We start from the raw sequence: 24,263 nt of genomic DNA, 5'->3' as shown, positions 1-24,263 counted from the left end.
TATATTTGTAACTTTTTTAAAAAAATCATTTAACAGAGAAGGTTGTCTTCTGCATACACAAATTTTCACTTTTCCTTTGGGCTAGTGTGTGTGTGTGTGTGTGTGTGTGTGTGTGTGTTTGTGTGTGTGTGCGTGTGATTACTCAGCTATGAGTGATCGCCAAAGAGAGAGTGTGTGCAGAAATAGAGAGAGAAAAGAATTATTTGAGTGCATGCAGAAAGATGTTGCTTTACTTAGGACTTTTAAACAGGGCCAGTCCAGGGCCACATGAGCCCCTGGTTTGCGTCCCCACCCTAGCAATGCAGGTGCCCACACCAAGAAGCATTCCTTATGCATACTCAGTCTGATGCTTACCGTTCTTCATTACCTATTGCCAGAAGATTAGAAACCAAAATATCCTGATTTTACATGCTAACTCAGCATTTTATATTTCTTGAAGCAAATAATGTGACACTGCTTTATGCATGGGTTCCCAAGTCATCTCCTGCCTTGGCCCAGGACAGCATTTAACAAGACTGAGACAGCCCTTGCTTCAGCAAGGTGCCTGCCTAATGTGCCCTGAGATCATGCCCTGGGACGCATTCTTTTCTTAACAGGACAAATGCCCCATTTGCCCAATGGGTGGGTCAGCCTCGTTTTCAGAAATGGTTGGTGGAATCTTGAGAAGAAACGTTTGCTTTCCTGGTCCCAAGCTCAAATCTTTGTATGGGGCAGAAATAATGAATTAATTTGTCGTCTTGTTAAGGGTGGTAGGGGATCTTATCTGTCATGCATTGTGTCACAGCTGACAGACCTTTTCTCTCTCTCCATAATTAAAATTGCACGTCGATGACCCATCACCCGTGTGGAGTAAATAAGACACAAGGACACGTGATTTTAGATTAATAGGTAACTAAAGGCCACAACTTTATTGGTTAAAGCGTGTGAGTGGTATTGGCTTAGGCATTGGACGGGAACGCAACACGTGACTCCACCCTCCCGGTGTGGAGACACTTAAAGGTTAACGAACAGTGGGAGGAGCTTGTTGATGCAAATATAACTGGAAGCTTCCCCTGACGTCACCGGGGGTCGTGCCATGGCCCTAACCCAAGTAGGGCATCGGACGGGATCCATGACCACCGGATCCCCTTAACGGGATACCCCTAGGAGGTAGGTGATGGTCTTAACCTGACCTCCAACACACAACACAGATACATCACATATTGAATAATCCAATGCCTAACCGCCACCCAAGCCCAAAGTGTCTCACCGCTAATACCCTCACAGCTGCAACCAATCCCTAATGCTCTTGGTGATATCAGCCAACCATATATCATTTCCTTAATCGGAAAGATGAATGAGATCAGAGAGGTGGACGCCATCCTTACGAAACAGAGCAATGTCATTGAACCTGATGTCAGCATGCTCAAACACGAGGCCATTTTGAAAACATAGCTTGCAAGCCACCACACGGTTAAGGAGTTTCCTGGTTTTGTCAACAGCCACTGTGGAATGACTGCCCCACTAGGAGATAGGACCAGCACAAAGTTGAGTCAGGAAATAGGAGCAAAAGTTCATCTAAGTCCTTCTTGATAAAGTCCTTCTTGATCCGATGAGGGCAGGAATGCAAAGAGAAAAATCTCCCGCCACAGCAGTCATTTAAACGGGGCTGGAATCCACCCCCCCCCCCATGAGCCCTATTGGCTGGCAGAGGGGTATGATGCGGCAGGGAGGGCCTGGTGCAGGGGGCCAATCATGCCCCCCTGCAGACGCAGGAGGCAGGCCCTGCGCGCAATCCCTCCCCTATGGAAGGGAGGAGAGTCCTTCCCACTTAGTTTGGGTCACTCTCTTACTTTAGCATAGTTTATTTTGATATTGCACAGTATAAGTTTTCTGCTGTTTATCTTCCAGGAAATATTTGAAACACAATCCCACTCAAATGATCGTGAAGCACTCAAATCTAATAATATATTACACATTTGTATGGAAATTATACGTTGGGGGGAAGTGCCATAGATCAGTGGAAGGGCACGCAGAAGGTTCCAAGTTCAGTCTCCTGTGTCTCCACTGAATTTCTTTTGCCCTAAAGAAGCAAAAAAAAAAAAAAAAGGTGAAAAAAGCACCTAGTAATCCCACGAGCCTTTGCAAGCACAATCCCAGGAACCCTTGGACTTCTGAAGCTTGTGAAAAGTTGGAGTTTGAGCCTAGGAGGTTTGGGATTCACTAGAACTCATATGGAAAGAAAACAACCAGAAGACTTTGGAACTGCTGTATTGTACTTTTGAACTGTAGGAACTCAAGGAACAGCACGTAAACAAAAAGAAATCAAGGCAATGCAAGCACTTCTGGAAAGCTTGCCTTCCAAAGAATTGCGTGGTAGGGAATGCTAGCAGTCTAGAAATAGATGTAGGTATTATTAAAAAAATTCACTTCAAGTCCCACTGACCCTTTACGTTCCAAAATTTCTATTAACACAATTGGTTCAAAGCAGTTTTCTTTCAAAGGGTCCAAAATATACAACTTCAGCATTCTGTTCCGTGACTGTGCAACCGTGAGCAAAGTTTTCGACAGCAAGAGTGCCAAATTCCTCCACGGAGAATTTCCCTTTGTAGAACCGACTTGGAGAATTTTTATGCACACTTAAAGATGCGGCGAGTCCTAAATTCCTACTTGAGAGCTACGATTAGCACAGTGTTGCCTTAAAAATCTCTCTTCTTTTCCAAGCCATTGTTTTCAAGAGCTTGCTTTCATGTGCATTACTTTGACATGAGTAGGTGAAATATAGCTGCAGGCAGAGAGAAAGAAAAATCTAGGTATTTTTCACTCCAGCAGAAATTGCCTTTGGTTGCAAAAAGGAAATGAGAATACGACAACACACCCAGCTGATTCTACCAGGGAGAGAACGGCTCTATAGGCGCTTCTCTGTCCTTTGGTATTAAAACTGCTAGACTTATACAAAATGCTACTTTGTTGGCAACTGTTGCTTGTTCTACTGACTTGAACTCATAAAACCACCATTCATAAAGGTATCAGACAGCATTTCATGTGAAAACTAAATTTATTCAAGTTGTCAGAGTGGTGCCAGGCTAAACGCTATGTCACAGCTTAGAGGCATGGAGAACTTCCAGGCCATTGACCTAATGAGGACTGACATGGGTCCCACTTTAGACCACAAGGCCATTTTTCTCAGGCCGCAATCACCTGCCTCACACCTGATATCGTCTGTAATGTCAGGTGAGGGGATGTGGCTGCCAATGCACAACCAGGAGCCTTGAAATGTGCTCTATTGGGCATTGGCAAGGGAGGTTGCTGTCTCCACCAATCAGCTGACTGGCAGTTGAGAGCAAGTCAGTTGGGATGGGCTTTGCAACTGATCCCAGCAGAAAACAGAGCTTGAGGTCGGCTGATAGGCACTGACTCCAAACTCCCTGAAACTGCGCTGTAGAGTTCCCCATGGGGGAATTCAGTAGTGCAGCTGCCCCCTGGAAAGCGGAGCTTGAAGTCAACAGCTATCAGCTAATTGGTATCTGAAGAAGTGTGCATGCACACGAAAGCTCATACCAAAATAAAAACTTAGTTGGTCTTTAAGGTGCTACTGAAGGAATTTTTTTAGCTAATTGGTGGTAGCTCTAAACTCTGCCTGGGCTTGGGTTTTCCTTTGTACTGGGGTTTGCTATGCTGCAAAGAAAAATGAATTGTCCAACACAGCAACTTCAGATGACAGACTGGCCCTGATGAAAGGGCCCACCAACAGATGGGGAATGCAGGGTTCAGCATTTTGGCTGGATCCAGTTCCCCACCCTGGTATATCAGAAGCGACTTGTCTTTCTACATAGCATTCCTGCCACCCCAAAAGTGCCTCAGTTATATGCAGTTTGAAAAGCTCCACAATAGTAGCTCAAAGTTAGATTTAGTATATTGGTCAAATCCCCACCCACATTGTAATGTGGGGCCAGTTTCCCTCTTGAGTGTCATTGCCAGTGTTTTTTGTTTGCTGGGGGTACACATACCCCTAAACATTTTGTGAATCTAAGTTTGGACTCATGGGGGGCAGTATTTCAATATGAGTAGGGAAATGAGAGTACCCCTAAACATTTTTAAGGGGGGAAAGCACTGGTCAGTGCTGATAATGTCATACAGTTTTGTGGCTAGGTGCTGCTGTGATTTTCTTTTTGAATCATTTCTCTGCTTATTTGTAATGTATTCAGAGCCAATAAACAGCATGGCTGCAGTTCCATGACATTTGCTCAAGCTCATCATGCCACATTAAAAAGTTCCATGAAAATCCCACAGAAACAACAAAACACTTTTCTTCAACAGTTTATATTTTTCCCTGACTTGCTATAATATTTTCCTTACTACAGAGCTGAAACAAAACTCTGGCTCCCGTTCTGGAGCTTGAGAGCATAACTCCTAAGGAAGGTTGCAGTGGATTTACACATAAAAATGTGTTCATTAATTATTATTTTTTAAAATATTTTTTTTAAAAAAGCTGAGGCCATAAGTAACTTGCATGCTGATTATGTGGAGGAGCTTACTTGAACACCTCATTTTCTGTTAATGCCCCACCCCTCAAAAAAAAGTATTGTCATTGCCATGGAAACTCACATATTTCTTTGGCTTCTGCAGGAATCACACCAAATGCATTCCTTTGAGCTGCCCCCATGGTTCTTTTTGCTCTTCTTATTAAATCAAGTTAAATCTGATGTCCTGTCAAGATAATACATCACAAAATGAGCAATATACAGTAGGTGGCAATTCACTTTTAGGAGAACTTAAAAATAGCTAATAAAATGGATTCACTACCATAACCAAAGGACAGTAAGACTGAGATTCAGCTCCTGAGGTGTACTAATGGATCTTCAACCTGAGAAGTTTGGTGTGTGGATAGATGAAGCATTTCTTCTCCTTCTCCTTCTGGAATTAAGGTTTTCTTGACATACATTATTTCAATGACAAGTTTTTAATTCCTTCTCAGCATATATATGTCATGATCCATGGTGGTGACATAGAGGAGCAGGACCTGAACTCAAATTTATCTCCCGGTAAAGTGAATGGAAATCCTCAAATTACTGGCAGAAGTGGCTTTGGGTTTTGAAATTAGTAAATTAGCAATTGAAAATAAAGTAACAAGTATGACTACGCAAATCTATAATGGAGATCCATTTAACAATGACCGCTCCCTACATCAAATAGGGGGGGCGCCTTTTGCATGGTTGCGCACAGCCCCCCGGATCCCAATGCGACTCCTGGTAGTTCGGGCTGGCCTCATCCTCCCCAGGCTGGATACCTGGAGGTCTCCGCCTACCTCAGCCAATTGTCCAATCCCACCTTGGGAGGCGTTGCTAGGGGATTGGCCAGGTAAGGGGAGGGACTGTCCTGCCCACACAACAGAAGGTCCAACAGTGGCAAAATGGGGGGTGGGCTCTCTGCTTGAACATATGTTCTCCAGAGCCAGCCCAATCCCCACACATTCTGGATAACCGCAAAGTCTCACAGATCCCGGACTGGGGACTGGGAAGGATAAACGCCTAATGTCTGAGCCAAGGTCTCCCTACATCTGAAACTTAATAAAGTTGTGGCCAATTTTAATCCCATAGCACGTTGTCTTGAGTCATTATTCCCCTCAGGGGTCACCTGGGGTTTGGGGGGGGGGGCTCCGCCTGTCCACGCAATGCTCAGGAACATCTGAGCAGAAATTGATTCACAGTAGACCGATGACAGACAAAAAGAACTTCTTCACACTCAGTGTAGGAAGCACAGATTTACCAACGCTGATTAGCCCTTGATATATAAAAACAGGATATAAGGATCAGTGCAGCTTTCATCACCAGATGCTGGTAATGAGCAGCAGGAAATGGCAAATTCTTTCAAGATCTGCTTGCAAACGTCTAAGAGGCATCTGATCAGCTGCTCTTAGAAACCTGCCTGCTGAATCAGGTGAACATTCCAACACCAGCCAGCCAGATACAAAAGCCATCTCACTGTGTGTAACTCAGGAGCTCATATGCAGAGATACACTGCCTCCATCTGGATAGCATGCCTAATAACCATAGATGCTGCAGTTTTTTATTCCTAGAAGTTCCACTGAACTCAGTGGGCCTTACATCCAAGCAGAGGAGAACAGGACAGCACATTTGAGGAGGTAGATGTTAAGCAGAGAGCAAGGCCGTCTTAAGCATATCTGGTGCCCTGGCACCGTGGTGTGAAGATCCCTCCGGCGCCCCCCTGCCCCGTTGCCCAGTATGGGCTGTCTGGTGGGTGCAGCAGTGCGGCGCCCCCCTGGCGGCCTGCGCCACCCAGCCTTGCCGTAGGGGCAGCCCTGGCAGAGAGCAGTACTTGCTATGGTTGCAAAAGTAAGATAAACAAAGAAAACAGCCCTGACCCTGAATGTTTCTTAGACTGCCCCCCAGGGCCATCTTAAGCATATCTGGCGCCCTGGCGCTGTGGTGTGAAGATCCCTCCGGCGCCCCCCCCCCGCCCCGTTTCCCAGCGCAGCTGTCTGGCGGGTGCAGCACAGCTGTCGCAGGTGCAGCAGCGCGGCGCACCCCTGGCGGCCTGCACCCTGGCACTCTGCGCCACCCAGCCTTGCCGTAGGGCCGACCCTGATGCCCCCCCAAAAGACTCCTGCCCACTATTTCAGAGAAAATTTGCTTCCCATAAAGTAAATCATTGGATCATAGCTGGTTTTCTTCACCCTAAATAGTTTGGTACCCAATGTACCTTGCCGTTCCCCCTGATTCCAGACTCCTATGAATGAATGAATGAATGAATATATGTAGGAGATCATTTTTTTTCCACACCCACCCAAATATCAATACTTTGTTGACTGATATACCTTCATTAAACATTGTGATGCTATAATGATTGTAATGTTAATGCACTGATGAATTAATTTACCCAAGCCCCTTTAATTGGTTTGTGCCAGCCCTTAGCAGGGATTAATCAGCACCATAAATCAGCAAACCCAAGATGGACTGTGCATCTGGTTTTCTGGTTGCAGGCAGTTAGAAAGCATGCATACAGTGTAATTGCTCAGGAAGCTTATTCAGGGTAAAGGGGACAAGCAGTATACTTTGATGATTCATTAAAAAATGTCTTAGCAGAGGCAAAACTACCCTGTGCCAGCACTTGACAGGAGCCATGCGTCTTTGTTTGGTGCTTGTTCTGCCATGCTAGTTGGCGGGGAGTTGGGGGGGGGAATACATTTCCACCACAGGGACTGTGAGCATATGCAGTGCAAATATTTTGACAGTGAATATAAACAGCTTTGCTGCATTTTAAACCACTAAATCAAGGGCACAAACTCCTATGCGTTTGCAGATTGCAATCTTCAGTGAAGATGGCCTAGCATCTGTTTTGCATTTGTGATTTCATGGCGTACTTGTCTGGGAAGATCTTCTTTTTTTAAAAAAAAGGCATTTTTTTGGTGAGTTATTTGGTTGTCATGGACACCACAACCATACTTGAAAACACAGCGTGGCAATTCAGGAAGAGATCTTGTCCCAATGACTTGTGCCAACACGCAGAGACAGTTAATGAAGATCTCATATATACTATTAATCATTTCCTCTAATAGCGAACTTGGGTGGCTGAGTGCCTTTCCACTGGGAAGCAAAACAGGCCCACCCAAAAATTGGGTACTAGCTTCTACCTACTTGGGGGATCCCCTGGATATGCAGAAAAATGTAAGCTTATAATTCAAAAGAGATAGAAAACCCTAAAAATCCATTGACAAGGACTTGGGGACTTCCAAGAGTTGTGGAATATTTATGGCTCCTGGAGATAAATTTTAGGGTGATGTCATCCCCTTTGTCTAGAGATGGAACTTCCATGTTTACACTAACAGCCAAAGAAAGGAATTCCTGTCTTTGCTGCTACCTTTTATTTGGGTGCTGCCCCATCACAAATATGCTAAAATCCTTTGGGCATCTCTCACTTCCCAAAGGTTGCCATTTATTCTAACTAACACTGAACTTGGTGTTTTCACAACTTTCCATTTGGAAGTGAAATGGGATCGACTTAGGGAATGCTTTCTACAAACTCGGAGGACTCCTCATGTGAACAGAAATGTATTTCTGTTTCCGAGCACAATTCAAAGTGCTGGTGTTGACCTTTAAAGCCCTGAACGGCCTCGTCCCAGTATACCTGAAGGAGCGTCTTCTCCCCCATCGTTCTGCCCAGACACTGAGGTCCAGCGCCGAAGGCCTTCTGGTGGTTCCCTCACTGCGAGAAGCAAAACTATAGGGAACCAGGCAGAGGGCCTTCTTGGTAGTGGCACCCGCCCTGTGGAACGCCCTCCCATCAGATGTCAAAGAGATAAATAACTACCTTACATTTAGAAGACATCTGAAGGCAGCCCTGTTCAGGGAAGTTTTTAATGTGTGACATTTTAATGTGTTTTAAATTTTTGTTGGAAGCCGCCCAGAGTGGCTGGGGAAACTCAGCCAGATGGGCGGGGTACAAATAATTATTATTATTATTATTATTATTATTATTATTATTATTATTATTAGTTTGTAAATTAAATGAAAATTGAAGGGGGGGGACCAAATATGATGTATGAACATAAGAATAACATAAGAAGACCTGTGGGACCTTGGCTTGTCAGTTGAGGAAAAAATGGCAGGAGAATGGAGGCCAGGGGGTTAGCCTGCTTGATCTGCACCCCACCCCAGTAACAGGAATGTAAGAAGGTGCCTTATACAGAGTCAGGTCATTGGTCCATTTAGCATAGCTGCCAAGTTCTCCCTTTTTTAAAGGGAAATTCCCTTATGCTGAATAGGCTTCCTCACGAGAAAAGGGAAAACTTGGCAGCTATGCCATTTAGTTCAATATTTTTGCTAAGAAATGAATGGCACTCACAGTCAGAACACTTCAAATAGAGAATAAAAATACTGTAGTAATAAAATAATAAATAAATTTTTATTTATACCCCGCCCTCCCCAGTCAAAACCGGGCTCAGGGCGGCTAACACCAAAAAAATTACAATAAGACATAAAAGAAAAGAAAACAATTAACTAAAATACAGATTAAAATACAATATTAAAATTTAAAATGCAGCCTCATTTCAAGTAGTCCATAAATCATAATAATTTATTTGGTTGTCTGTAAATATAACACACATCATAAAGTGTTTAAGCCTATCCCCTATGTCCTTTTGATGGGAAGGGGGGAAATAATAATACGGTGGTTCCTTGGGTTACAAACACTTCGGGTTACAGACTCCGCTAAGCCAGAAATAGTACCTCGCGTTAAGAACTTTACCTCAGGATGAGAACAGAAATCGTGCACCGGCGGCATGGCGGCAGCAAGAGGCCCCATTAACTAAAGTGGTACCTCAGGTTAAGAACGGTTTCAGGTTAAGAGCGCTTCTCCAGAATGAATTAAGTTCGTAACCCGAGGTACCACTGTAGTTATTATTTCAAGTAGCAAACAAATGCAAGTTACTCTTGTAAGAGCATTTTAAAAAGTGTTGTAGGGGTGTCATCTTTGTTAGATGAGCTGAGCTGTCTTTACCTGTCAGCAGTGAGTGCTGCAGCTCAGCTTCTGTGGCTGCCTGAGATCTGAATCAGCAGGACCGAAGCGAAGCCTTTTCCCTTCTTGCTGCTGGCCTCTCTTGGCATTTTAACGTGTCATCTGACAGAGCTTAAGTTTCTCCAGCCTACTTACATTTTCCTAGTGGGGTAAACATTTATAACGTAAAAGTTTACAGTTATCTTTTGGAATCCTGGTTTGGGGATTTTAAGTACCGCCTGAAGGATATAAAGCAAATTCCTTTGCTGACGGCAGTAATCAGGAATGCACTCACGAGATATTTCGTGGGTGGGTGGTTCCCCTAACTGTGCTGCCCAGTGCCCCATCAAATAGCAAACTATCACCCAGCTTGTCTGCTGGAATATTGTGATGTTGTCATGATGCCGGCTACAATGTGAAGGTAGCAACTAAAACGGACCATGTCTTTTCTCCCTCCGATTTGTATCAAGACCCCATGCTTCCATAAAGGTTCTCGCTTCATATCAGTACCTTTTGTTAAGAATCTCTGTTGGGCCCCATTACTCCGCGTCTGGGGCAGTGCAGCTCTGAATTTGGTGGAAATCTGGTGAGATACCTACAGTGTCCATTATTGGGGAAAACCCGAATCTGTTTACAACATTGCCTCCAGTACATTTGCTAGCGTACTTGACCATGTTTCATAGTGATAGTTTGCCTAACAAATTACCTAACCAAATTCCACCCTTTAGCTCTCCAACCCATATTCAAGGATAAAAGGTCCTAGCAATGAATGTTAGGTATAGTGTTGATTCAACTTAAAGATGCTCTTCTGAAAGATATTCAACAGTCAGTCCCTTTGGGAGGGGAAAGTTCTTTGGAGTTTTCCCAAATAAACCGATTAGTTCAATTTTTGGCTGCTTCCAAGCATTCCTCCCTGTAATACATATAAATACAGTAGTCCAGAATCATTGCCAGGAAACATTTGAGCATATACATCTTCAAAATAATATTACCTCTTTGAGAGCCAGAAGCAAATTCAGGTTTTTGGACAGTTTTCTTTACACTCAGTTTCTCAGTTCATATCCGAACATTACTAGTCCCTACCAAAAAAAGGATTTTTCAAGCATTACTCATTCAAATCTCATACGATAGCAATGTGTGCATGGGAAGAACATAAGCAGAGGTCAGCAAAGGAGGAAAGATATTCACACACTCTTAGCTACTCAGCAGATAGTTATTATATCCTCAAAATATGGGGATGCATTGAACAATCTTCATGTTGATAGAGTACGAGTGTGAAGCTTGAATAAAACATGCTTCTGCATTAACTGCTGTCAAATTCCCCATTCTGAGGATCTGTGTAGGCTTCTAAATGCAACTCTAAGTAATAATGCATGTGCACACAAAGAGAAGAAAGAAATGCCCAGGAGTATGGGAGGGCTCTATGTTTGTGAGTTGTAATAGGCTCCAGCAATATTCATGGGAGCCAATAAGGGGTGTCTGCATTCTCTAAAAAGTATGAACTGAATAACACATCTCTCACCTGTGCCATTGCTTTTGAGGTTCAACAAAAGTCCAAGAATAAAGCTCAACAACCTCCTCCTTTCATTTATGATCCCTCCCCTTGACTGCTGCATTTTGTATAGTCACCCACACACAAATGACCCATTACATGCAAACACACTTTTCTTTCAGGCCAGGTTACTCTTGCGGATTCTGCCCAGCATTTAATAAACAGCTACCAGATTTTTAGAAGACATCTGAAGGCAGCCCTGTTTAGGGAGGCTTTTAATGTTTAATAGATTGTTTTATTTCATTTTTCTGTTGTAAGCCGCCCAGAGTGGCTGGGGAAACCCAGCCAGATGGGCGGGGTATAAATAATAAATTGTTGTTGTTGTTGTTGTTGTTGTTGTTGTTATTATTATTTATCCATAACTGAAGACTGCAGCTTATACACAGTGGATACATCTATTATACAGATTGTGGAAGAATTGAGAATGTTGCATCACCAAAACCTCTCAGGATTGAAGCACCCGTCATGTGCATGTGCACAGCATTTATAGAGGTGCTTCGAGACTGGCATACTAGCAACAAGTTGAGGCTTGCCAATTTACTTCACAAGAATTTATTCAGTTCTGGCACAATTGGAAGGTAATGCTTCAGCATAAAAACCAAATTAATTACCATTTCATTTTGATAGAATTATATGTCTTCTTTCTACTTTGCTTTTCATCTGTCTTCCCTTTGCGTCACTCCCATATGAGTCAGGTGCTTTTTAAAACCATTTTTGATCTCAGCTTTCTAATCCTGTATCTTACAAGGATCCCTGCTGGCCCTCATAGTAGACAAGAATCCTTTCCTGGATTCAAGATGACTGTTAAGTCCACAATGCTGCCTTACCAGGCTGGGTTGAGAGAAATCCCAATGAGAAAAATGCCTGAATTTCCTGCCATGAATTCCTCGCATTCAGGGGTAAGGTGTCCCTTGAATGAGCCCTGGGAAAGTGGCTTATTCTAATTAACCTTTTTGGCAATTATACTAGGGTTGGAACTGGTATCATTGGGCCACAACTCCCATCTGCGCCCAGCATAGCCAATGGTCAGGGATTTCATGGTCCATCAGATCTAGAGAGCCACTGGTCGCCCATCCTTACTTTATGCAATGCAATGGGATATCTTCTTTATAGGAGAAGGTATGGCCAATATATAGAAAAAAACGTGTGAACAGGATCAGAAAAAGGCATCCTGAATATCCCTCATGGAGGCACCAAATGCTGTTTTACCTTATTCATGAAAATATAGGCAAAGCGAGGTGCTGGGCATAGCTGCCAAGTCTCCCGTTTTTCGCGGGAAACCCCTGTATTTTAAACCGTTTCCTGCTAGCAGCCCGGATTGGGAAAAATCACGTAAATCCCCCGGATTTCCTACCTGCCAGGGAGGCTCCATTTTGGGTCCTGGCGATTTCCGGTGCCCAGACATGGGTAGCGCGGCACCAGAAGTCGCTTCTACGCATGTCCGGACATGTGTAGAAGCGACTTCCGGTGCAGCTCCGCCCATGCCTAGGCACTGAAAATCGGATAGAATGGCACCGAAAGTTGCTTCTACGCATGTCTGGACATGCGTAGAAGTGACTTCCGGTGCCGGCGCCGCCCGATTTCCGGTGCCCATACATGGGTCGCGTAGAAGCGACTTCCGGTGCCGCACCACTGCTGACCCCGCATTTTTCAGCGGGAAACTTGGCAGCTATGGGTGTGGGCAGGCACCTTCTTAACCTACAGATCAGGGATGGAGAATCTGGTGACTTCCATATGTTACTGGATTCCAGTTCCCATCAACCCCACCTAGCATGGCCAATGGTGAACTACGATGGTAACTTTAGCCCAACATCTGTTGTGGATGCTTTAGTTTAGATCCCTGCATTGTAGTGGGTGAACTAGATGGATCCCTTCCAGCTCTACAATTCTATGAACATCTGAATGCAGGGCCAGCCCTATCATTTGGCAATGTGATACAACTGCATCAGGCAGCAGATGCCATCCCGGCCGTTCCTCCTGAGCCACCAGCCATTCCCTTCTGCTTGACAACCAAGCTGAGGGTTCCATATGGCCTGCTCTGCTTCCCCCTGTGGAATGCTGCCCAGTTGCCAGTGTCAAAATCAAATTCAGCTGCCAATCCGTTCAGCTTCTGTATGCAAAACAGGGAGGGGAAATCTGCTGCTTTGCCTTAAGCAGCAAAACCTCTTGGGTTGGTGATGTCTGAAGGGCCACAGGTTCCCCGTCGCTACTACATGCAGATTGTCACAGGGTAGTTGACTTAGACGAGCTGATGCATTGCAATGGGAGAAAATCATTAGACATGTGGTGCTGCAGTGGAGAGAGAGGGAGAGAGAACAGCCTTTTTGACATGAATGAAATTAACAGCCAATTCGCCTGGAGGTCAACTGTTCAGCACATCTCCAGATTGCTTTCACCAATGTACCGTATTCCAGCATGCGAGCACAGGTCATGCCTGCTGCTTCCTTGTTTTAACGGCTGCACTGGGAAAAGTCTTCTTTTTCAAAGAGGTGTTTGGGAGCTGCTGGCTGATCAAAAGGTGCTCTCAGTTACCTCCTCCTATCCTCTGGTCAGCTTTTATTACATGTTCTCCCAATCTGCAACATTGGCAAAGCAAGCAAAGTTGCACTTATATTCCACTTCCCCACGCACACCAGGTCTGCATTTGTTTCCCCCGAAATTGTTATTCTTCTCCCATTCCATCGTCTTTCTAATCTCATTCTTGCACACCACTCCTTCTCCAGCAAATATCATCTTCCCTCTTGCTTCTCCTCATTGCTTCCCCCACCCTCTCCTCCTGCCTCTCTCCCTCCTTTTATACTTAACCCTCTGTTTTTCTTTGGTGTCCTGCAGGAAGGATATAATACAATTGCTGCTACACAGAAACAAAAGTAAATATGTTACACCGAGGGAGTGCAATGAAGCCGCACGGCCTTTTTGCAATATGATACCAAGCCTGGTTTCTAGGCTAGGGAAAGTTTCTTGAATACTAAGCAGTGTTTCAAGTTGTTAGATCAAGTTGTTGTGTGTTTTTCGCCCTCCTGTGTTTTACATAGTTCTTTCAATCTGCTCTAGTTTTTGAAAGAACCATTAGACAAGATCCAACATATGAACAAAAAACCAAAGCTGGATTGATGAACAATGTTTGGTGTTTCGCTTCCTTAAAGCACACACACACACACACACACACACACACTCAAATTTAAGAGGAAATTAATTGCCATATTATTTGAGTACTAGAGCAATGTATTCAGCAGGGAAAAAAATAGCTTCCTCCTTTCTGGATCAATGCAATAAAGCTTTTTTTTTTTAAGCTGAACAACCCATCACAAAATAAAACTGTACAAATAAAAAAGTTATAAAATTATAAACCGTCTTTTAGTGAAATGATTCAAAAGGTCGGGAAAATATCTAGGCAACTCTTTGAAACTAAGAAGTGTTTGTTAAAAACACCATTACAATTATAATGACTATAGTTTGAGTTTGGCTAAATCCAACTTTGGAAATTGTGACCCAGTATGCCAGCTGCAGTCCGCACTAGCAGGGCTACCATATTTAATCATTCAAATAGTTAGATTAATTAATTAGATGTTTGATTGCATTAAGTTTGAAGAAAGGGGGAAGTTTATGAAGATGCTGGAGTAAAAGGAAGAAGTAGCAGGTTTTAAATACAAATAGATTTTTCAAAATAAAACAAACAAACCATAAGTACTATCGATAGTATGTGTCGTCCTAGATTAAGCCTCTTACTCAGGAAGGAAGGCATGTTCGATGCTTTCTGCTAGGACATAGAAGGTTTGACTTGAATATTAAGATCAGTTTAAAGTAAGGAATTTCATGGAAAGAACATCCCTTGTTGCCTCCTCTCCTGGCACAACCCTAGGGGATCGGGGGCTCTCCTGACCAAAATGAGATGGTGTGGAAGGAGCTTTCGGGGATAGGAGGATCACCAAAAATTGGATGAATCTCTGCCTAGTTCAAGCTGGTTTGCCTGCTCTAGTAGCCTCTGCATCCTGCCAAATATTGTCCAGGAGATCCCCTGACCATTCACAGCAGGTTGGGCGGTGGGTGGGGTTGCTGCAGAGAGAAGAAAGGGAGCAGAAACCTTTCCTTCTATGAACTTCCAGGACCTAACTTACCCAATACTTCCCCTCACTTTTTGCTTTTTATCCCAGTGCAAAAGGCTTGATCATTGGATTAGAATTCATTTTATTTGCATTACAATTGCAGCTTAATTGTACAGAGGGAGAAGGGAGAGGAAGCAGCAAATTCAACATGGTGCAAACACACCACTGGGGCCAATTCAGCACTCCTGGCAAGTCTATGTTGGAGAGAGCGGTGTTTGGAAGAGAGATTCTTACTCTCTCATAGCAGAATTTGATCAAGGGTGACTGCTCCAAGCACAGTAAAACTTAGATTTTACGTCTGCCCTCGTCCACCTTTAAACAAACACTCCCATGAAATTACTTCCCATGAAATCACAAACAAAACATCTGGAGAGCACCAGGTTGGGGAAGGCTGTATTAAATTATCCTTATTAACTTCAAAAGGAACAGTACATTTAATTGAAATATGGATCAGGTGGCAAGCAACTGGTGCTTGGAGGTAAGATTCAAATTCTATTGTGTGAGCCGGACAGTCCCTCCCCTTACCTGGCCATCCCTTGGCAACACCTCCCCAGGCAGGATTGGACGCTAGGCTTGGGTAGGCGGAGACCCCTGGCATCCTACCTGGGAAGGCGGTGCCAGCCCCAAACTACCAGGGAGTCGCCTCTGGGATCAGGGGGCTGCGCATGACCACGCAAAAGTCTCCCCCCCCCATTGATGTGTGGCGCTCTCATTGGTCTCCTGTTTTATTTTCTATTTCTTGTATCTATCTACTCCATCCTGCTTTATATTTCCCTTTTCTTGCTTAAATGTGTGTTATATTGTAAATGGAGAATACTGTAAAAGAAATAGAACATAAACAGTCAGAGTGGCAGTAGTTGTGATGACTGAAGTTTTTTTCAGAAAGAGACAATGGGAAGATATTTCATTTAAAAGAGGCCACATGGTCAGGGCTGAGCTGCCTATATGAGAATGGGAGTAGATTAACGCCCTTTCATTTCCCACAGTTCTGAGCAACTGAAACGACAAGTGAAGTTAAAACAGCTGAATCAGCTATATATTTTGGAGAGTTGCCTGGTTGCTTTGCTTTTGGATGCCTCTTAAGATATCATAACCATATTTTGCATGAGATCAAGGAGAGCAGGCTTTTGTCTATGTCTGAATACAATTGAATGCCATCTTTAACTCAAGATGGCAGAGTGAACTTTTCAAACCAATACTGATTTTAAACCTCCGATTTCAAAGCGGCACTGATTTTATTGATTTATTTATTGGTTTCTTAGAATCCGCACACACAATGCAAGCTACAAGGCTGCTACTTATTTTGTTGTGTTCAAGTAGGAGGAAGTCAAATCAGGCAGGAGCCGGCCTCTCAACAACTGCCCTTTATTGCTACATAACAGAAAGAGCGAAAGAGCGAAAGAAAGAAAGAAAGAAAGAAAGAAAGAAAGAAAGAAAGAAAGAAGAAAGAAACTACAGGAACTCAAGAGGTCCAAAAAGCATTACATTGAAAAAAACGGCACCTCCTGGCATACATAAGAAATTTAAAATTTGGAGATGCTGCTTTGTGGATTTTGGGCCCCTTGAGATAAGTATAGTTTAAAACTAGAATAATTGCATTTATATTTATGGGCATTCTTGGTTTTAAAACAGGACCTAAAATAGCCATGTTAAACCAAATGAAGTGGTTAATATATATATATATATATATATATATATATATATATATATATATATATATATATTAAATCTCCACTAAACTCATCTCCTTCTATGATGCAGAATGATGGGCACGAATGGAAGTAAGGTATAGTTTATAAAGAAGATAGTGAAAAAATGAGATGGCGGCCTGCGTCAAAGCTTGCATTTTCATGGGGGAGTTTGTTCAAACAAGATCTCTTCTCTTTCCTTGTGTTTTGTTTTGTTGAAAGAGGAGGTGCCCCCACACTTCCTTAACACGTCAGAAGATCCCAGCCAAGTCAGTTACCAGCACAATGCAACAACCCAAAGGACTAGGAATGGTTTCCTGCTGCTCATTAAATCATAGGAAAACTCCTAAATATATTTCATGAATCTGTACTGATTTATTATTGAATTGTTATAATTTACTTGAAAGGCTGATAAATCTGAATTGAATCTCTCGGTTAATCTGCCTTGAACTTTAACCTTATAATCAAGCCTCAACAAGGAATGTTTGGAGGTGACGACCTCTGTTTTACAAGGTCAAATACTGCTGAAGTCAATAAGAAGAGGCACAGCGGGGATCATACATACCCAAGCTGTGACCTGGGAACACTGCGCCAAGGAAGCTGTAAATGTAAAGCTCCCCTAAACATGCCAATCCAATCCTCGTCTTGAGACAAGCTGGCCAGCCTTATATATTCAGGCTGTGCAAAGCCATGGATCTCCTTGTTGCAGTTACTGCTTCATTACATGTCTGCTTATTTGCTAATTTAATAAAATATTCCTTCTGGCTTCTTGGCTGCACATGCCAAGTGTCTAAATGACCCTCTCCATGCATTCACATGGGAAGAGCAGACGCATGCTCCTTAACATTTTGCAGTCTACCTGTTCCACGCTTGGAAAATGGAGTGCACAAATTTTTGGGGGTGCAGCCAGCAGGCACAGTCTCCCTTCCTCTCCATGTATTGGCTTCACCTGTAGAAGCCAATTAGAGGTCCTCTCTTGAAATGCCCCTTCTCGTCTCACGAATGGGAGATTTTCATTTTCTGTTATTGTTTTTTAAAAAGCAAAGAGATACTCTGGAAGCTGACTTGCCTCCAATGCTACATTCCCTGCTTGCGCAGTGTAATCACAGAATTACGACACACACTCGCTCAGCCTTGCTCATGGCGCTGTCTGAGCAACTGCACAAACAGCCATAAAGAAGGGTGGTGGGGCGAGGGAGATGTGCAGGTGTTGGCACAAACCAGATGGGTAGTTTGTTCAATCTAGATTTATATATCAGTTGGAAAACACACAAAAGAGAGAGGGGGAGAGGCAAGGCTGGGGAGGAGAGATGGAAAAACCCACACAACTGATTAGGGAGCTAAAGGTTAATGCAAGGTTTCCATCCACATGTTGTGATTTTTAGTATCCATGTGAGATGCAGCGGGGAAATGTGCCTCTCTTAAAAGCGGACTAATTTCGAAAGACAGTTTCCTACAGTGCTTACACAAATTCCCAGGCATTTTCAGTGGAGACTTGCTGATCAGCTGTGCATGAAATCATCTACAACTAAGCATTGACCCCTGCTCAACTAAAAGGTGTAGACAACATAGCTGCCAAGTTTTCCCTTTTCTCGCGAGGAAGCCTATTCAGCATAAGGGAAAATCCCTTTAAAAAAGGGATAACTTGGCAGCTATGGTAGACAAGTCCCTACACTACTGCACCCTCCTAATGATCTACATGTGGTTTGCACACTGCATTAGTCACTTCATTCAGTGGGGCTGCTTGCAGAAGACACACGGGACTCAATCCTTTCTTTCACTCAAAGTTAATCCTGTAATGTTTTCCCACAGCTAAATCATACACCGTCATGTAGTTGCAGGATATAATCATTGTTTCCTTGCGTATTGAATTATAACCTTGAAGCTATCATTAAGGTTAGAGGGAGGAACAGGTAATCACTACCAAATCAGGGATGGCAGAAGCAGTTTGCCTTCTAAATGAAAATTTCTCAACACTTCTTTGGTCTTTTGATCTCCTCCCAAAGCCCAACCATGCCTGGCACCATATCTTATATGTGCAAGGGAGTTATCAGAGCTTTTGACAATTTTTTTTTAAAAAAAGTCCAATTGCCTGAGTTTGGTCTAATCCTGCTACCATTTAAATTAAGGCTAGAGTCATTTTTCTGCCCCAAAGAGTTAGGATAAGAAAGTTTCACATAAATAACATGGGCTAACATTTTTTTAAAATGTTAAGTCCTCTGTGCAGAACAGGTCTATGCTTAATATCATGGGTAGGCAAACTAAGGCCCGGGGACTGGATCCAGCCCAATCGCCTTCTAAATATGGCCCACGGACGGTCCAGGAATCAGCGTGTTTTTACATGAGTAGAATGTGTCCTTTTATTTAAAATGCATCTCTGGGTTTTTGTGGGGCATAGGAATTCATTCACCCCCCACCCCAACCCCCGAAAATATAGTCCGGCCCCCCACAAGGTCTGAGGGACAGTGGACTGGCCTGCTGCTGAAAAAGTTTGCTGACCCCTGTTCAATATGATTCCTAGTTCAATGCGTATATTTTCAAAGGTAGCAACTTGTAACAGCAGAAGTAAAAGAGGATTACAGCAGTATTATTTCTCAGTTGGCACTTAACTGCAGCAATGCCACTTTTTAGGACTGATCTATAAACAAGCAGGGGCGGAGAAGGGGGTGCGGTGGGTGCAGGCAGCCCTATGGCTCACCCCGCCCCTGGGCACACCGCCCCAGGTGCCCGAACAGCTTCCTCCACCGCTGTAAAACAAGGCAAGCCCAGGAAATTTTGCTGCCTGAAGTGAAGGACAATATAACATCTTGCTACAGTATTTATATGAACAGAAGGCAGGTTGTTTGGCAACGGGGCAGCACCCTCTGCTGCAAGGGTCACCAAGCATCTGGGGCTAGTGGGGCATTTGGAATTTAGAGAAAGTGTCAGAGGTGCCAGTTACAAAATGGCTGCCGTGGAGGTAAGGCATAATCCAAAATGGCTGCCACATTAAAAGAGCAGAGATAGAGAGGACTGCCAAAAGCACTCATAAACAATGGGGGGAGATGCACCTACATCAGCAACACTGCACTTACTCACAGAGAGAAGCAAGTAGGAGAGGCAGAGGAAGTGCAAACAGGAACTGAGCAGGAGGAACAAATCGTCCCTTGTGTTTTGTGGATTTTTGAGGGAATACTTAACAAGACCTTTCACAGGCATCATAGGAGGTGCTGTCAGGCACATTGGTGGCTGTGAGTGCCATATTGGCAACCGTTGTTCTGCTGCATCAGAGGGTAGCAGGCTAGCATGAAGGACCAGTTTTCACAGGGGTCCTATAAGAGGGCTGGCCCACTTATGAGGCAAGGTGACAGGATCCATCAGAGCAGCAGATCCCAATGTCAGTCTTTCCACTCTTCTTGTTCTTGATGTACATCTTCCCTGGCAGGGAGGGTGCCATTTTGGGGTCCGCCTCAGGTGCCATAATGGATTGGGTTGGCCTTGGATACAGCTGCATCACTTTGTCCAATGGTAGGACTGGTTCTGGAAAACTGCTGTAGGAGAAAGCCTACTGCTTGCTTCTACGTATTGTTGTGAAGCAGCGATGTTAAAGTCTAAGACTTCTTTTTAGCCTTGCTGATCTATCCATGAAAACGTCTCTTATATTCTACAGATAAAGCAGCCAGAAGAATGAAGCAGCTTTGATATATCACCGGCTTTCTAAATTTACATCATCCTGTTTTTCAATTGCTGTGGTAAATGGCAACCTAGACCAGCAAAAAAATGTTAAAAGACTGAAGTACAGCTACACAAATAATCTTAAAGATACAGTCCCAGCATGGAATATTTAAGACGTTTGCGCATCTCACTATAGCTTTTGACTATCACCCTATTGTTAGATTGCCTAAATCTCATTGAAATCAATAAGCAGCCTAATTGTATACAGGATTACATCCCTCTACCCCCCATAGCTGCCAAGTTTTCCCTTTTCTCACGAGGAAGCCTATTCAGCATAATGGAAAATCCCTGAAAAAAAGGGATAACTTGGCAGCTATGCTCCCCCCCCTTCCAATTCAAGTACAAACAGGAAAAAATGTGAGTTGGTATATTAGGAGATACTATCTACCTAATGATGTCAATGTTACAGAAGAAGAAAAAGATATTTTGTTCAGCTCATATACCGGTAGTGCTCCAGTCCCTGCTAAAGAAAATAGGGTTGATTTAGCACTTTAAGGACAATCACCCTGCCCTGAACTTTTGGTAACTGTTGTATTGTTAATGAAGAAATGGGACATCAAACAATCAAAGAGCCAGCACAAGCAATGAATCACTGTTGGGTTCTTTTAGCTTGAAAACACTCTGCATATTGTCCTGTGTGCAATTCATACCACCTGACCCTTCAGGAATAGGACAACATACATCGGAAGAAGGGATATGTTCTTAATAATAATAATAATAATAATAATAATAATAATAATAATAATAATAAACATCACATACCATTCCTTTTAGAGTTCTAGAAATGAAATCAAGAACCTACTCACTTAAAAAACACAATTTTCCCCTCCAGGTTCATGAAATGAAATAAATGTCCCACTCAACTTATTAATTCTTGGAGCAAAGAAGATTAGATCAAGAGATTTCAAAAAAGTTTGCTTATTTGCATTTTTTAAAAGAGCAAAATAGTTTATATTATTGTTAAAAAGCACACTGATTATATTCCTTGGGAGACTGCAAAAAACACTATTTTACAAACAGTTGCAAGAGCATTATCAGTGGAAAGTCAATAGCTTTTTCAAGAATAATGGTTTTTCAAAATCATAAATTGATGTAACATTTCCATAATCCTTTAAAATAATAATGTTAAGTGTTTCGCTAAGAGTATTCAGGGGTACTGGACTGCAGAAAGAACATGCTTGGTCTTGCTGTTTTACCAGAGATTTCTGCTTCCATTTGTATGGCCCATGACAGAATGCCAATGCCTTTTCTTTGTACAGCAAGGGAAGTTCATAAAAAACAATTTCACTCAGCTTTCTATCTTATCCCATGATCTGATGATCATCAGCTTTAAATATCAGCTAGAAGGTGAATTATGAAATACCAGCTGACCTAGTTCCCCACAACAGCCTCAGAGAGGTTTAATTTTTTAATGCACAATGTTGAGCTGTATTACATCAGGTGCACCAATAACCTGACTTGTGCATTATGTCTTCAGTTGTCAGTGTAGATTTTGGAAATAAAAATGCCAGATTCACTTGTAAAAGGTCTATTAAGGCTCCCTCCACATTGCTATAGCTGGGTTGTTATAGAACAGGGGTGTCCAACTGGTCAAACGCAATCGACAGGTGATCGCGGCTGATGCTTTCACTTCTCTGACCTTTGATGGATCCCATCCCTTGGCCGATACTGATTCTTTTAAGCACTGCCCTTGGGCTCTTCTAGATTATCTATTTATTGAGAATTCATATTGTTTTCCTTGCACAAAGCTGACCTGGAGGTAGGGATAGGCAAATCTGCCCATTTCAGTTTCACTCAGCATCTCTTCTTTCTTTTTCCAGTCTTCAGCTCAATTCTCCACATATCCATATCAGTTTGTGATAAATATATACTCTCTCTCTCTCTCTCTCTCTCTCTCTCTCTCTCTCTGTGTGTGTGTGTGTGTGGTTGTCTACATGAAAATTCATCAGCATTTTAGTGCAATATTCTCCTAATGTACGCATTTCTGTGTGCAATTTTGCCTAACAGAAACATTTTTGCAAAGCAACGTTCCTTAATATACTGCATTTTTTCTATGTTATTTTCACCAATATATGAAATTATATGCATCTTAGTACACATTCCTTGGCTGGCACACTGCCTTGCAAAATTCAGATCAATTCACATCAAAGAAGCGATTCAGTTCAACACATTGTTAACTTCATACAGGGAAGAAAAACGGCACTCCACAGCCATCTGGTGTCAGTGTTACAACGCATATACAGTGGTACCTTGGTTTAAGAATAACCCCGTTTAAGAAGGATTTGGTTTACAAACTCCGCAAAACCGGAAATAGTGTGTTGGTTTGAGAACTTTCTCTCAGTCTAAGAACAGAATCCGAATGGTGGAAGGGCACCGGTGGCGGGAGGCCTCATTAGGGAAAGCATGCCCCAGTTTAAGAACAGTTTTGGTTTAAGAACAGACTTCTGGAGCAGATTAAGTTCGTAAACCGAGGTACCACTGTACTTTAAAGCACTTTATCTTTACAAATGTAGCTGAGTCCTAGGTCTGGTCTTTACTGAGCAAGTTGTGAAGTAGTCAACGTTGCTGAGCAGTATTTAAAAGCCCCCCTCATCAAGAAAGTTAGAGTAGTCCAGAATGTTGACGCAATCATTAATTTAGGATTCCATGTAGGATTGCACCATTGCACATGCCCCATGGTGGTTTAGCAAAGATTTCCATACTGTTTGGGGGTGCATCTATGTGGTTTTGGGAGGGTCAAAGTGGGATTTTAGTTGTATGTACTTTTAGGTCTGTGTGAGAATCATTTGCACTCATTCAACATTCTTTGATAGAAGAGGCCTGCAGCTCAGTGGAAAAAGCGTATGCTTTGAATGTAAAAAGGTCCCAAGTTCAACACCTGAGACTTCCAGGTAAGGAAATCCAGTATTGATTAAAAACAACAACAACCAAACACTTGAGAAATGCTGTCAGTCAGTGTAGGCAAGGCAGAACTACTGTAGATGGATCTGATTCCCAACCAAACAGCTGCCTATGTACATTTTGTCTCTTAGCCTCAGAAATGCAAGAATCAAGGATACAAATGGAAGATTATTGAGAATGCATAGAGCAGCCTGCCTTCCAAATTACTCTTTTGGTTTCAGCTCTCTCGCTCCCCCCCCCCCCCGCTATATGTTGTAATGTCATATCACTCAGAGTATCTTCACATAACACCCTCTTCCCAGGAGTTACCCATCATTACAAAGTGACTAATGCTTCCTGCTACACTGTAGCTTAAAACATATTTTCCAATTATAAGTGTATATAACCTTTCTTTAACAAATGGTGTAATTCTGTATACATAAGCAAGTTTTTAATGGAATTTTACAATTGGAAATTACCATATAATTTTTCAAGCACATCGGTGCAGGCCCATTATTAAACTTTTAATAAAAACATGAAAGCCGAGCTATATATTACAACAGAAATTGCCCTTGCTTCGCTTGTATTAAAAATAGGATCCTGCTTGTTTTGTAGGGTTGAAGGCCATTTAAGAAAACTCTCTGCTGTGTTTATTTCTGTATTTAATAGTAAAGCTATACTGAGCATCTAATTACCAGTCTGTTCCTCTTCGATGGCTAAGAGAAGGACTCTTTTGCACGGGGAATGACCGTATTCAGGAATAAAAGCATTGTAATAATGCCCATTACAATGACCCAAAGGGGTAGAACTTTATATTCTTTGTAATCT

This window comes from Zootoca vivipara, chromosome 8 (assembly GCF_963506605.1).
Source record: "Zootoca vivipara chromosome 8, rZooViv1.1, whole genome shotgun sequence".
Classification (NCBI taxonomy): Eukaryota; Metazoa; Chordata; class Lepidosauria; order Squamata; family Lacertidae; genus Zootoca; species Zootoca vivipara.
The sequence above is the reverse complement of the archived record's forward strand: the minus strand, read 5'-3'. Positions refer to the sequence as shown.